The 14,680-nt window shown below is 43.7% G+C and overlaps 1 long non-coding RNA gene across 1 annotated transcript in view; it reads left to right on the top strand.

Annotated features, from left to right (window-relative positions):
• The first annotated feature begins 3,982 nt into the window (after positions 1-3,982).
• The window catches only part of LOC149854698 (uncharacterized), an 84,712-nt gene continuing 74,014 nt past the window's right edge, over positions 3,983-14,680 (top strand). The window contains exon 1 of the long non-coding RNA XR_016438656.1: positions 3,983-4,099. This is a non-coding gene — a long non-coding RNA (uncharacterized LOC149854698). The remainder of the gene's footprint in view (positions 4,100-14,680) is intronic.

Genomic DNA, 14,680 nt, shown 5'->3' with positions numbered 1-14,680 from the left:
AAGTGATTCTCCCACTCTGCTTGACATTGATGAGATAACAGCTGGATTACTGCATCTAGTTCTGGGTGCTGCACTTTAACAAGGATGTGGTAAAGCTTGAGAGAATCCAGAGAAGGGCCACTCATATGATCAGAGACTTGTACAGCAAGCCATATAAGAAAAGGCTGAGGGATATGGGACTCTTCAGACTGAAAAAAGAAGGCTGAGAGGGGATTTGGTAGCAGCTTACCGCTACATCAGAGTTGTACATCAAGGGCTCGGTGAACAGCTATTCACCAGGGCACCCTTGAGGAAAACTAGGACTAATGGTCACAAACTCCTGGAAGATAGTTTCAGGCTCAACATTAGGGAAAACTACTTCACAACTAGGGTGTCCAGACTGTGGAATAAGCTTCCTCCAGAGGTGGTGCAATTGCCTACCCTGGAAATCTTCAAGGCAAGACTGGACGGTCACCTTGCTGAGGTCATCCAGTTGTCTTTCCTGCTTGGTGCAGGAGACTGGACCTGATGATCTTCTGAGGTCCCTTCCAGCTTTACTATCTATGAATCTCAGTGGCTAGGTCTTGGTTGAGTGTGTCATCCTAAAGTTATCACAACAAAACAACAAAGTACACCTATCACCACGCTGTCCCTATTTACCATTATTTTTGTGTTACCATACTGGTATTGAAACAGGGAACAGCACATTGGCTATGCCAAATCACTGCATCTTCTTGGATGTCTCTCTTCATGCTGACAGGTTCTGATAAAAAAGCAACCTATGGAGAGTAAAGGCTGTATGTTTTCCCTATTAAACTATAAATGGGCATTAAAATGATAAATTAAATTACATCAACATGTGACTGATGTACTTTAAAAGAAATGACAATTTATCTCAAACAGTTAGACAATCTCTGAGGTCAGTGATTTGGAAAAAATAAAAGTTGTGAATAGGTCTAACCACTTTCACTACTTTTGAGTGCATGCATATGCAGTGTGCACTAAAGTTCATGTCACTACATCTTGCTCATACGTCAGAACCAAACAAGTGAAAGAATGAAGCATTATTTCTAATTTCTTAGTAATTAAAGTCTAATTGGAAAATATAATTAATGGGGTTAGTACTCATCTTCAAAAAGACCTTAGTATGACTGTATGTTTGCAATCAGTTTCTGTCCACTGAGTTTTCCTGTATAATTCAGGGCAAAATGTTAATTAGACTGTGAATTTGGATAGAGTGACATTAAGAATGGAATGTTAGAAATGAGATTTACAAGTGATATCTCCTCTGAACCTCAGACATGAGCCAATGTCACCAGTGAAGGCAGAACTGAGGATTACTGTGTCCAATTATATTTTATTGTTCATCATTATTTTCAATCATTTTATCTGGTGTGTTCTTTTGTTTACTTCGACTTGGGTGACTTGGTTGCCAAGGCACAAGAATGGTTAGACTTTAATGCAGCTTTTGTTATTATATTACTATTGAGGTGTTAGAAGATTACCTACAATAATTATATTACTGCTCCCTATTGTCATCAGGAGAGCGCTTGGAAGCCAGAATCATTCCAGCTTTCCAGTGGAGGCTGCTCAAGTCTCCCTGAATAATGGAAACACAATATAATTGTTGCAACTACTGTTGCAGTACCCTGTCTTTAGAAGAACAATCACTTCAAGCCAAGGTTATGAGGTGAACTGATGTTCCAGGCCAAAAAGCAGGAGGTTGATATTTATTGACATAAGAATATAGAAACAAAATGGAAAGCCCAACATTATCACAACAATTTCTGAATAGCATTTGCTAGTCCAAAGACATATTTTGGCTTGTCTGTCAAAGTGCCCTTCTTATCTGTGAATTATAAATTTCGGGTCAAATTTATAAGCCAGGGTAAAACTACCAACAGTCGCAAACCCAAGCTACAATCTGTGCAGACTGTCAAGAACTGCAGTGGGTCTCATAGATGATGCACAGGGGGGGCACGTGCCCCCCATGAGACTGGCTGCCACCGGCTTCTGCAGATGGCCTCTGCTTGCCACCCCCTGCTGCCACTGCTGCCACCAGCTTCTGTGGGCGGTCATCACTCACCCCCACCACCAATACTGGCTTCTGTGGGCAGTCACCCCTTGCCACACCACCACCACTTCTGACACTGCTGCCCACAAATTGTGCCTCCCCAGTCTCAGGAGGCACCAGTCATTAATGGTGGGTATGGAGGTCTGCAGTGGGCCTTGAATCTGCAGAGCATCCAGACTGTACCTTAGAATCTTGTACCCAGGCATCTGGGTAGAGAGACAGCCATGGGCAGAACCAAGTGGCAGAAGCCATAGGTTCAAGTGTTGTATAAAAGTTTTGCGGATACACAGTGAAAAACACAGTCCCTTCCTATTACAAATATGTATTCCATGGCTAAAGAAAACAGAAAATTTTGAGTACCCCCTCCTAAACTCTGTAAAATATAACCCCCTTACATACTCCTCTTCCTCTAGAGATGATCAAGAATGTGCAGCTCTTCATGGTCTTAATGACCAGTTGCCGTCCTGGTTGTGATGCTCCTAGTTCCTTTTATCCTTTGGTCTGTTCAGAGGCGCAAGCTAATGATTGTTCCCTGGTGAGGGATGAATCTTTTTATTGATTGGAACCACATTGACCTCTCGTTGTAGATTCAAAACTCTCTCAACAAATGGTATCTGAAGTATTTAGGCTACCCTTTAACAAGCTGGGGATAACTCATTCTGCCTGCTGTGCTTGTGCACTCTAATGTATGGCCCTCCCTTGCCAGAAAGGGGCCCAATGCAGGAAGGAAGATCTAGCTTCTGGAAGGGAAGAATGCTGAGTGCAGAGAGGCAGGAATCTCAGAGCAGGGCTACTTGCCAGATTCTGCATAGGAAACAAAGTAGATGACATTCAGGGCAGTATCTATTTCACCAAGAGCTCCCTCCCGTCATCAGCTCTTAGGTTAAGAGGAATGAGACCACAAGGGAGAAAACACTGTGAGAGATGGGAGAGCAGAACAAAATCACAGAGGTCAGGAAATCATGAGCTTCTGGGACCCCCGCTTACGTCTCTGTGTGAGGTGTTTTGTCTGTGAGTGAGATGACATGGCTGGCATGGGGGCTTGGTCTGTGCTGGGCAGAGAGGTCTTTTGAGACTGTAACGTTCCACAGCTGCCTGCACATGCAGACACTGTAAAAAATGAGTGGGAAAGTATTTGGACATCTGTTTTCTTTCAGTTGAGGAAAAGAAAGTAGGCCATGTGACTAATCTGGCACTTAACACAGCAGTGCCACTCCAGTTTCACCTATTAAATAGGAATATAGGGTGAAAGAGACCTTCTGGGTCATCAAGACAAATCCTCAGCCCTTGTGCCAAATCTAAACCAAATCTTGTTGTGCCATTTATAAACAGATCTAGCTCTATTTTAAAATGTGGTAGCTTGCTTGGTCTCTCTTTTCATAGTTCATGGCTCTGGGATCAATCCACACCACTAGGGGAAAAAAGACTTTAAAAATTCCATAAAATACATTTTAGCAGTAAATAAATTCCAGAAAATCAGGGATGTTCCAAGAACAGGAGGAAGTGGCTAAATTTGCTGGAGGAATTATTGATCAACAATTATTCACTTAGTTCTGCACAATAGCTGGAGAAACAGGTCTCAGATTAAGAGAAAATAAATCAATCCAAACCTGCTCTTATTTACAGAGAGAAAGAGAGAGAGCGAGAGAGAAGTGCATCTTTTTAGTTCCAATGCTCAGAACTCTGGCTCGTTGGCTTGTCCAATCCTCCAATGAAACCTTTATTAAAGTTGGCAACCCATCATGAGAAATAAAGATTTATTGTGGTGTAATTTCCCTGGAGGGAGAGAGATTAATGCTAGGGAAACTAGATTCTGGGGTTTTTTTCCTTTATTTTTTTTTATTTTTAAAGGATCCTGCCGTTGTAACTGCTGCTGAGCTTCAGTGTTATGAATGGGGAATCATGATCCTTCCAGAGAAGGGATTGGTGCTATGATAACATTCTGCCCCATGGACGGGAAGGCATTGTTCTTGAGTGATTTACTCAAATACTCCAGCACTTATCGGACCAGAGAAAGTGAGAATGGCTTTGTAGCACAGTGGAAAGGTAAAAAAACATATTTCTGTGAATATTTAAGTATCTAATAGAAAACAACAGCGTGGAAAAACCTGAAATAGCTTTTTTTGTTTGTTTGTTCACTTGGTAGATTAAGCACAAAACCCTGTTATTATTCTCCCCACCATGCTTGGGAGCGTGGGGTAGGCTTGGATTCACTGCTGAGGTGACCAGAGTCCAGCTCCTTGCCTAGGCAGCAGGGCTGTCTGCCTTTCTCAGTACTCTGGTCCTGTGTAGCCACGAAGAGGTGAGGTGAGGTGAGGCAGGGCAAATATTTGCCTCTGGTAATGCGGAGAAAGAGCTAGGTCACAGTGCTCCAGCAAAAATCCTGCAATGGTGGTGCCCAGAACAGGCTGCTGTACTGCCTCTCAGTAGATGATTAATCCCCTCCTGGGTTTGAAGGGAATGCAGTGCTCACTGCTGGTGCTGCAGCTCCTAGTACAGCGGAAACTAAATTAATGCACTAATGAAATTTTATCTGTGGCTGCCAGGATTTGTATGCATCAGTTTTATATCATTTTATGGTACCAAAATTCAATATAGATAGCACTTTTTTATAGTTTCCCGGCTTTATGAAATGTCATAAATCAGACAGCAACTACAGGGGCTCAGGCACTGTGTTGCACCTACACAAGAAAGGTTGAAGTTAATCAGCCTGTTGGAGTCACACACATACCTCATTGCTGTAAATCTCTGATCAGGTTCAAAGCCCCTTGCTGATGAGTTTTTCCACTTTCCAAAACCTTTGGCCCGTTCTCCCTCTTCATTCTTGTCCACCCCATTTGCAACACAGGTTTTGTACATAGCATAAATGTGGACACAAATGTGTTTCCCTAGTGCCAAATCATTGCAGACTGTGATGGTTATGAGTACCGACTTGAACATGGACAATCCCCGCAGACTGATTTCACCCAGATGTCTTAATTAGCATGTTCAGGCTGAACTCATTCCACCTGGGCCAATACTGTTAGTTGGGGTGAAATTTATCTACTAGAGCTCAGGATAAGGGCAGCACAGTGATATCTACAGTGGTACCACTGAAAGCCAAGAAGAGATTGGAGTTATCTGTGATAGAAGTACATAAAAGGGCAGGAGGGAAAGTGCGTAAGGAGCTAGGCTAGTTGGCTATCGATATGGGTCCTACAAGTACCAGTATAACTGCTTTGGAATCCAGAATCTAGCCAAGACAGAGTTTGTCATCAAAAGTGGCAGGCTAGATTATCAGAGGGTCCACCAAAATGTCCCCAGTGTGAACAGTATTTTCTAAATGTGGCCACTGATTTATGCCTGGTTTGAGACACTTTGACCCTGATTTCCAGCAGCATTGACCATTCACAACATAACAAAGAGTGGTCAATGGACACGGTGCAGGCACCCAGCACATGAATAACCATGACCTTACCCAGCAAGTTGGACATCTACGAGGTGAGCTGCTTTGGAAAGCTTGGCAGCATAAATGCAGGCTTAGCAGTTTGTTGGGATGACATTCTGGGAGAGTCCACCTTCTCCATACCTGTCAACCATAAATACAACATTTTTCACACATGAACAGACATGCCTTTTTGCTACTGCAGGCTCTTATTGTAGGAACCCTTTGAAGTAGAGCTGCATAAGTAATTGATTTCTTATTTTGTTTTCAGTGGAGCTGGGAAGTATTGGCATGTTCTGTTGAAAAGGTTAGGATAATATAGGCAGACTTTTCCCAATCTGTTTTTTTTTCAGCTGGAACTACTCATCAAATTTGGCTCATATGCACCAATAGGTTCAGCTGAACCAAGCCCACATATTTTCTAGAATAAATTATTTGCTACCAAAATTTTGCCAAATTCTGCTTTGAAGTGTATGCCCCTTGAAATCAACTCCATTCACCTTGAAGTAGAGGGTCTCCCATTGGTGGTTTCATGGTGGTTCATGCCACAGGCACTTGCCTATCATCATTCTCCCAAGGAACAGCTCCCATCACCTTGGCTCAAGCGCCATCCTAGAAGCTGTGTTTTAGAAGGTGAATGAGTCAGGAGCCCTCTTTGTCACACCAGGGTATTCCCCTTTGGTGACACCCACCTTCCCTTTCAAAGCATCCCAGTAAGGAAGGGTCCATGCTTTCATGTGATAATCTCTCAGAGCAGTGGTAAATCATGTAATAAAAAGCTACAGGCAGAGTGATGTGCTAAACAGAAGTATTCCAATTACAGCCCAACCAGGAAATTTAGTACAGACCATCTGTTATTGTGACTGTGATTATGACCCACCATCATAGCTTTTGCTGTATTCCCACATTAATGAAATAGCTGCTTGTCTGAACTGCGTGCTGGATTCATTCCTGTTCTTCTGCTTAGCTCTTAAAACACATTTATTTCCATAAAGGCCCTCCACTGAATGTTACTTTGTTCTTTCCCAGCCTTTGTAGGACAATAACAAATGCCTGGCATCAGTTAATAAGAATTATGCATGTTCTCATCTGGCCACAATTCTGGGACTAATAGCAGGTTGCTGGGGGGATGTGTGATGAATATAACATTTCAGAGAGAGGAAGTTTTTAAAACTTTTTTGCCCATTAGTCAGTACAGGATCCTTCATCCCAAAACTCTAGCTGAATAAAACATGCATCATCAGCAAGAGCTAGCCAAGGCAGCCTCCTTGGGATATACAGGAAAGAGCTGGCCAAGAGGTGAGAATTATGTGGATGAAGCATTGAAGTTCCATATCGACTGTGAGCTTAGCAAAATGCAAGAAATGCATTCAGGAAGTCAAGAAATGCATCCCCCTTCACCTCTGAGCTGAAGCCAGGTCTTGACTTGCTTCCATATACCACCATTATGAGCTTTTGGGAAAAATGGAACAGCTCTACCTAAAATTGATTTAACGTGGCCTCCTGGCAAAACCTCCCTCTCCTACCACCACATTCCACTGAAGATGCATACATCTCAGGCCGCCTTTAGTTTTCCTAATTTTTCAATAACCCACTTTTTTCTTTTTGCCAAAAAAGCAGTTTTGCAGGAAGTGAGAGGAGAGTCATCTCCCACAGATGCTTGTTTCCCATATTGTCCCTTCTCTGCTCCATCCACTTTGTTAAACACCAATATTAATCAACAGCTGTCAGTAGGGGACCATGCCAGTTCCTTGGTAGATGTGAAGGACAAAAAATATTTCCATTTTTATAGCATCAGTCATTCCTCCAATCACTGGGGGCAAGGAATTAAAGATCCTGCCTTAACTCTTTTTTCTAAAGCAGTCTCTGCCTTTACATGCTCCCTAGAGCTAGTAAAATTCTAGGTCTAGTGTACAATTTTCATATGAATCAAAAGAAAAATGTTCAGCTTGGGATTGTTCCCTCCAACCTAGCTTCTATTTTGCCCTTCTCACCCACTTCCTAGTTCCAGGGAGGGAAGCAGGAAAAAGTGCTCTCCCCAAAGAAACCTCAATACTTTGACTCAAAAGGACACTTTTATTTTGCTTTGATGGAAGAGAGAATAACAAAATATTCAGTGAAAAATGTTGAAAAAAGTGCTTTTGAAATTTTATCCAGCTCCATTGTGACCAGCTCTGAAAAGTTCTGCCTCTGGGAAGTAGCAGGTTACTTCAAAGAATAATTATGTGGCAGCAAGAGCTCTGTTCTTACCACAGACACAACATCTCCACTATTAACCTCCCAGAAAGGTCTCCATGCACTGCACTCTCCATACTCACTTGCCCTAGCTTCACAAGTCACCACCTCCTCCCTTTACTAATGCTCATTTTTTCTTAGGAGGTCTTAAATTTTAGTCTTTCAAGAAAACTTATGGCTTTGGTGCCTCTTGAGAGGGATGCTCCATGCATCACAAGAATGGCAGCATTTTGCATTATACATCATGAGAGACTGTTATGTTGATGATATACTGTACAACCCCAACTCCAAGCACTGTCGCCTTTGTGATGAATTTTAGTGTGGGAGCAGATTTGTGCTAAAATATATCAGCATGAATTAGTGCCGTATAGTACTGGCATGGCATGACTATAATGATGCATAGAGTGGGCCCACATGTTATGGAATCTGAGCAGCTACAAAGTATTGAAGGGGAAAATTAAAAACGATCTTCAGATTTTAAGTCTCTAATAATGTCTTCCCAGGAGGAGGTGAACCTCCTCTGCAACCCTGCAGAAAGAGAAGCACTTGAAGACATGCAGGAAGAATATCAGAGGGTGAGGACTCTGATGGAGCACAGACAGCAAGCCTACCCACTACAGAGCACTTGCTGGCTCTCTCCTGAGGCATTTTCATCTCCGAGGGGAGATTCACATGTTTCAAGGGCTGTTGAACTTATATTAAAGGATGCATCACCTAAAGTACCAGAAGACAGCTAATTTGTTTCTACCTTAACTTGTCAGAAAACATCTGGAGTTGAGAATCTTAAGGGCTCCAGAAACAAGTTTGGAGGAAAAGGAGTTAACCACATGGCTTTTCTGGGGTCAGTTTGGATTTTGGCAACCTTTCCATGAACAAGGTCCTGGGAATGACTCAGGGAAGGTAGGAGGGTGGAAGTGGTAGCACTGGAGTCACTGTGTGGAATTGTGATGAATGTTCAAGCATAAGCCATGGAATGCAGGCGTGCAGTACTCTCTACTGATGGTTTCCAAAAGCTGTGCTAGTATATCCTATTTAACCACTTGTCAGTTATTTAGAATCAAGTCCTTCCTTTTTTCATTTTGCTTTTCATTTTTCAGAAGAAGGGAACAAGACTCTGGAGTTCAGTGCAAAGGTGTGTGTGTGGGGGGCGGGGGGCGGGGATGGGATGGGATGGGACACATGGCTCTGTCCTGGGTTCTCTCTTGCTCTTGCTCCATGGCACAACTTTGGGTAAATCCTCCTTTTTGTGCCAGACTCTCTGCCAACAAAATAAGGTTGTCTGGCTTTTTTGGTTACCTCACCACAAAGTCCCCTAGACCCTGTCACAGTGAGAACAGTTTGTTCACAAGACACTTTACTGAGCAGTAGATTAGTCTACTGTGCAGCAAAATGTCACTAAGTAAATGTGCTAATACAGGGGATCTCAAACTTTGTGATACTACGACCCTGAGTGCTGGATGGTGGTGGCAGGGGATGGGGAGCTTGCACACAGCAGTGGATGCTGCCAGCTACCAATCTGCACTGCTGCTGTGTGCCACTTCCCCACACCGCTGCACATTCCCTCTAGGAAATGTGTGATCCCCTTTTAAGTTGCTTGCAACCCCCCAGGGGGTTGTGACCCACAGTCTCGAGAACCCTTGTGCTAATAAGTTACTGTGCAGTAAATTAGTTTACAACATAGTTAGCTAGTACCTGTAAATATAGGTACTAAGTTAACTGTGCAGTAGATACTGCACAGCAGGGCTCGTGTAGACACTGATTGGGAGCAAATTTGCTTCTGGTAAGTCACACCAGCAGATGGTCCTGGTCCTGGTACTGCTCAACTCCCAGCTCCCCCAGGAAATGATCAGCATGGGGACTGAGTCTCTCTGGCTTCCCATCCTACCCTGCGAAACCTGTGGCTGCAGGGGGCCCCACAGCCAAAGGGCCCCCTATGTCCAGCTGCTTGTCTCCCCCGCAGCTTCTTTGGGGCAGGGGGCCCCAAAATGATTTCTTGCAGGGGTCCCCCAAAAATTGTGGGCTGGCTGTGTGCCTCCCTCCCTGTCCTGGTACTGTGGGGTTCCTGGCTCCCCACTGGGGCAGGGAGCTGAGCAGTGTTGGAACTGGGGAGCTACTCTCACCTGTGCACATCAGGATCCCTCCCAATATGTACAGGGCCAGGAGACAGCTGTCTCCTGGTCCCCTGAACATGGGGACTGGCTCTGTGCTCCCTGCCATCCCACAGGCTAGCAGGCAGAGGGAGTCTGGAGTCCCCCGTGGCTGTTGCAGGGGTGCAGAGAAGGGTGGGAGAAGCCCCTGTATTAGGCTGTTCCCACTGGGAGCAAATCTGCTCCCAAGAGGGAGCACGTGTAGACTGCTCCCCAGTAGACTTATTGCACAGTATAGTTACTGCACAGTAAGCCTACTTCAAATTAATAGCACATGTAGATGCACCGACTGAGAACCTTAGCAAGGTGAAAGTTTGATGTGAATGTTTATGAATGTTCATAAACAAGTTTGTTCATTTGTTTTTAAATCTCTACGCTTAACCAAGCAGCCTGTCCTCCATTTCCTGCCTTCAGTCACTAGTTTCCATGTTGTTCCATCCTTTGCGGTACCAAGGGTCTTCTGCTCCCTTGGTGTTCTAAGGCTAGGCTTTTCAAGCATGCTGAAGTGACTTAGGAGCTCAGGTAGTTTTTTTCCCCTCTCTATGCCTTCCCATTTCTTTCCTTTCATGTCTATGCCTCCTCCCTGATCTAACATACTTCTCTTTTATTACTCTGAGCCTTGCTCAAGTAAAATTGACGCCTTTTTTTAATAAGAATGCTACAGCCTGAATCCCCGCAAAGCAAATGGCCAGTGATCTTTTTATTGCCTATTTTTATAATAGTGTCTAAGGTTATCTTCCTGCAGCCCATTGGTCTTGGGACTTATCCTGGCCCATGAACATTTTTCATCTGACCTTACAAAAGTCGTCAGGTGAAAAAAGGCTTACAGGATTGAGATTCATACTCAGTTTGCAAACCACTTCTGCGTTGTCATGGAGAAAAAAAAATCCATAGTGATTCAAAAATGTTATAATCAATCCCATTTTTCAGCAACAATGCTTAAACAAGATTAAAATATAAGACACAAGGGAGGAAAGGAGAATGAAATATGTAGTCAAAAGAGTTAGAAATTAAGGATATTTGTTTATTTTTGAGCGGGAAAAGATGATGTGCAGATTGAAAAAACAAACAACATTCATAAATTGCGGCCAAAGGGCTTTTGACCAAAGCCCACTATCATTATTGCTATTTATGGGCATGTTTCATAAGAAGAGTGCATATTTGTAATGCGTATTTCAACTTTGGCTAGGATTCTTTCATTATTATCATTTCAATTAAAATTGCTCTTTGAAGCAATTTGTCTTCAGGCTCAGCCACATGAAACTTTGCTTTCATGAACATATAAAACTTGAAAAATAAAAATGACCCTGTTTTATTCAATTTTGGTTTCTTTCTCTTTGCACCATGTGTGGTTTCTGCTGCAGCCTGTGTATTCAAAGCATCCTCCTTGGTGATGGAGCACAGAGTGCAAGGTAAAGGGTCTGCCATGGATTTAAAAACTAGATAAGAGGTGAGGAACAATCCAGTATAGACACATAATTTCCAGAGTGCTAATACTGGGCTGCAGCAATGAATATCTATGTTTCAGAACAGCCAAATCAAGGTGGGAGATCTCAATGCACAAACCTCTAGCAGATCTTCTGAGGTTTGCTGAGCTGTTAGCTTGCTTCCCCCCATCTAGGATATGTAGGTTTAGTGACCTTCATGCTTCTCAGTTCTGGTCAGGAAGGAGGCAAAGGATTCTGAAAATCCTTTAATCTAGCCCAGAGCTGAAGGCTTGGCAGGTTCAGCAATGCTTATGAGCAAGCTAACTTGAATGACTATGCCCAGGTTTGTGCAGCAAAGTTCTGCTGACAGGTATCAGTTAAGATTGTGATAATGTCACACCCCATGTAGCTATGTTAGCAAATGCCCTGCTGTGTGAACGCCCTTTCACTGGTATGGCTTCTAGCATTCAAGGAGATTGGTTATTTATACTGGCAGAGCACATGTTGTACCTGTAGCAAGGGACTTTGTAATATAGTGTCCTGGCAGAGCCCTTCTTGGGGAGACTAGACCAAACTTTTACCCTCTCCACCTCAGTCCAACCATCAAGTATCAGCTTCCATATGACACGTTAGCTTGCTGCAGATATTGCCAGACAGCTGCAGACATGCTTGTCTTGTGGTATTCAGAAAGTGATCACTGATTTTTAGTGAAAGTGTTTCAGGTGCTCAGCCCAAGTTGCCACTGGTGTCTGCAGCCAGATACCCCAAAACCTATGCCAATACTTACATATTTTGGTAAGAGGGTCTTGCAGCAATGAGTAAGAAGGGTCAACCTTGGGCAGTACTCTACCCATTTCCTGAGAACCAGGCACGCACGTCCCTTGGGCAGCTGAAAAAACTTCAGCCCAGTTGTCTTGGAGCATCTGGGTGGGGAAGTTCTCAGTATGTGTTTAATCTTTTGATGGGCCAAAGCCACCAACCTTCAGTCTGAATCTAGACTGCAACCATGAGGAGTATTATTCAGTTTAATTTGTGACCAGGATGTTTGAGGCTGGGGCCTGCTTCCTTTGAAATCAAAGGCTGCCTATACATGTGCTTAGAGGTTGTGGGGAGGGGTGTTTTAATTAGATTCGTTTCTGGGCAGCTGCTTTAATTAAAATGCCATAGTGTCACATGTGTCAATCCCCCATATGTTTAAAAATGGCCATGGGACACTTTATCTAAACCTCATTCAATGAGTTTCAGTTAACGTGCCCCGCAGCCATTTTTAAACATGCTGGGGCTTAGCGCACGTCATGCTGCAGTGTTCTAATTAGAGCGCATCAGAGCACGTGTATAGGCAGGAAAGGCAGCAGCTCCTGGTGGGAAGAGAATCAGGCTTTTGATCCATGTACTGAAGAGGGTGGTTCATTTTAGTACAAAAGAAATATACGTGTGATCCCAGGACCACCTCAAAGAGCTTACCCAAACACCCCTGATTCATCAGGATGTCTTTATGTAAGGGTTTTGGCAACAAACATCTATTTAGGTGACACAGGGACACAATGGGAAGTCATTTTGTTCAAATGGGAACTGCTACTTCACAGGGTTTGTGCAGGGGAGAAAAATCACATCTCCCGCCACAAATAAAACGCAACCAGAGTTCTGCCTAATCTGCGATGCCTCATGCTTTTTCTGGACAAGTCCAAGCAGCGGGGCAGTGTGTTGACAGGCTGCCAAGGAGCATGCAGCTTAGCCATGCTGCGAATAACCTGCCAACATGGGTTTGACAAGCAGACCTAGAATTTGATAACATAAACCTATGGCAACCAGTGAGCATTTCAAAAGCTGGCATTCCCACTGGCATGGCAGAGAGTAGAACCAGTCTCCCTCTCCCCCCTCTCTTCACTGTCTGTTTTCCTCTGTCCATCCCTCTCATGTCACACCACAGCTCAGATAACCATCTCAACTTGACTGCTTTAGGGTGTTGGTAATTGCAGAACCACCCACGCTGCAGCAGTGATGATGATCATTAATCCTGCTTGAGGCCCTTTGTGGAGCTTGTGAATATAACACGCTTTCCTTTTCCACTTGCCTTGTAGTCCTATTTCCTTTCTCTTCTGCTGTTTCTCTCAGATTATGATTTATTAAAAAGCAGGCAGTTTGTGTCCACAAATTGCTGATTATAGATGGTTTAGCCTCCTATAAACCTCCGAGAAAAACAGGACGTATTAGGCAATATGCTTTGCTCAGGCAGGAGAGGATCTGATAGTAAGCTCCAGCAGGTAAGAAACATCTCTCATTAGTGGAGGTTGACAGCTCCAACGTAACACTGTTCCAAGCAGAATCACAGAGTACAATAGATAACATCGAGCAAAATGCCATAACATCAGCTGGCAGGAGTCTCTTTGGCACCTATTGGGTTTGTTAAGTCAGTTCTACAGCCAACTGCCCCACAGCCAATTTACATAATGTTGGGAGTTGTTTATACTGTTAAAAAAACAACACTTTGGCAGAAAGAGCCTAACTGTAAAAAAAGTTTGACTTCAATAAACTGCAGCAGCAGATGCAGACTGTTTCCAGCTTTAGAGCACCTCTGTCCTTTGATGCAGGAATTGAGAGACAACAAGAATGGCTCTCAGCTTTACAAAGGGGCTGGCAGACCTTGAGAGGCTGCTCCAGTTCCTAAAGGAAAGGAAACTGCCAGCATCTGGAGCATTTGCTTTGCCTGCAGGTCAGTTTTTCTGCTGAAACCACTTGGCTACAAAATGCTCATACCTGGCCCAGTGCATTTTAAATTCACTTTTTTGTTTGTTCATAGGAAGACCCCACCTGCCACTGAGGGCCAGCGTGAATCCTACTCTAATCTTCAAAGCAGAAGGCAAACATAAGTATAGGTTTAGATGAACTGAGACAAAAGGAGAGAGGCAGGCATAGTGAAAGGGGATTCAGAGAGCTGGTCAAATAAATATCCATGGAGCATATTTTGCTGAAGTTACCCAGTTTGAGCACTGATACAGGCAAAATCTCCCATTTGCCCTTCGTTTCTCATTTTATCCATCAGTAGAAGCGAGAGGTGACTGCCATTCTTTCTGAGAGGATAATCCTAGTTCTGTTTTGGATTGCAGCCACAACCGGCAACAGCCCAGGGAAGCTAACAACAGTTAATATGGGGTAAATCTCTATGTAACCAGGTTAGGTTTGCTTAAAAAGTCTGGGCTGGTGGAGTGCACAGGGGAAAAGGGCAGGTCAACTTGCTTTAGCAGTGATTTGTCCAATGTGAACAGATTCAATTATAATGCTGTCTCTGAGGGAGTGAGGGTTAAAAAGGTGAGGGACTGGGAGTTTCTCTTCTGAACACTGTTAGTGAAGAACATGGTAGGAATATGGAAATCAAAGCAGTGTGTGAGGGCCT

This window comes from Crocodylus siamensis, chromosome 12 (genome assembly GCF_052110815.1).
Source record: "Crocodylus siamensis isolate JL-2025a chromosome 12, ASM5211081v1, whole genome shotgun sequence".
NCBI lineage: Eukaryota > Metazoa > Chordata > Crocodylia > Crocodylidae > Crocodylus > Crocodylus siamensis.
The sequence above is the reverse complement of the archived record's forward strand: the minus strand, read 5'-3'. Positions and strand labels throughout refer to the sequence as shown.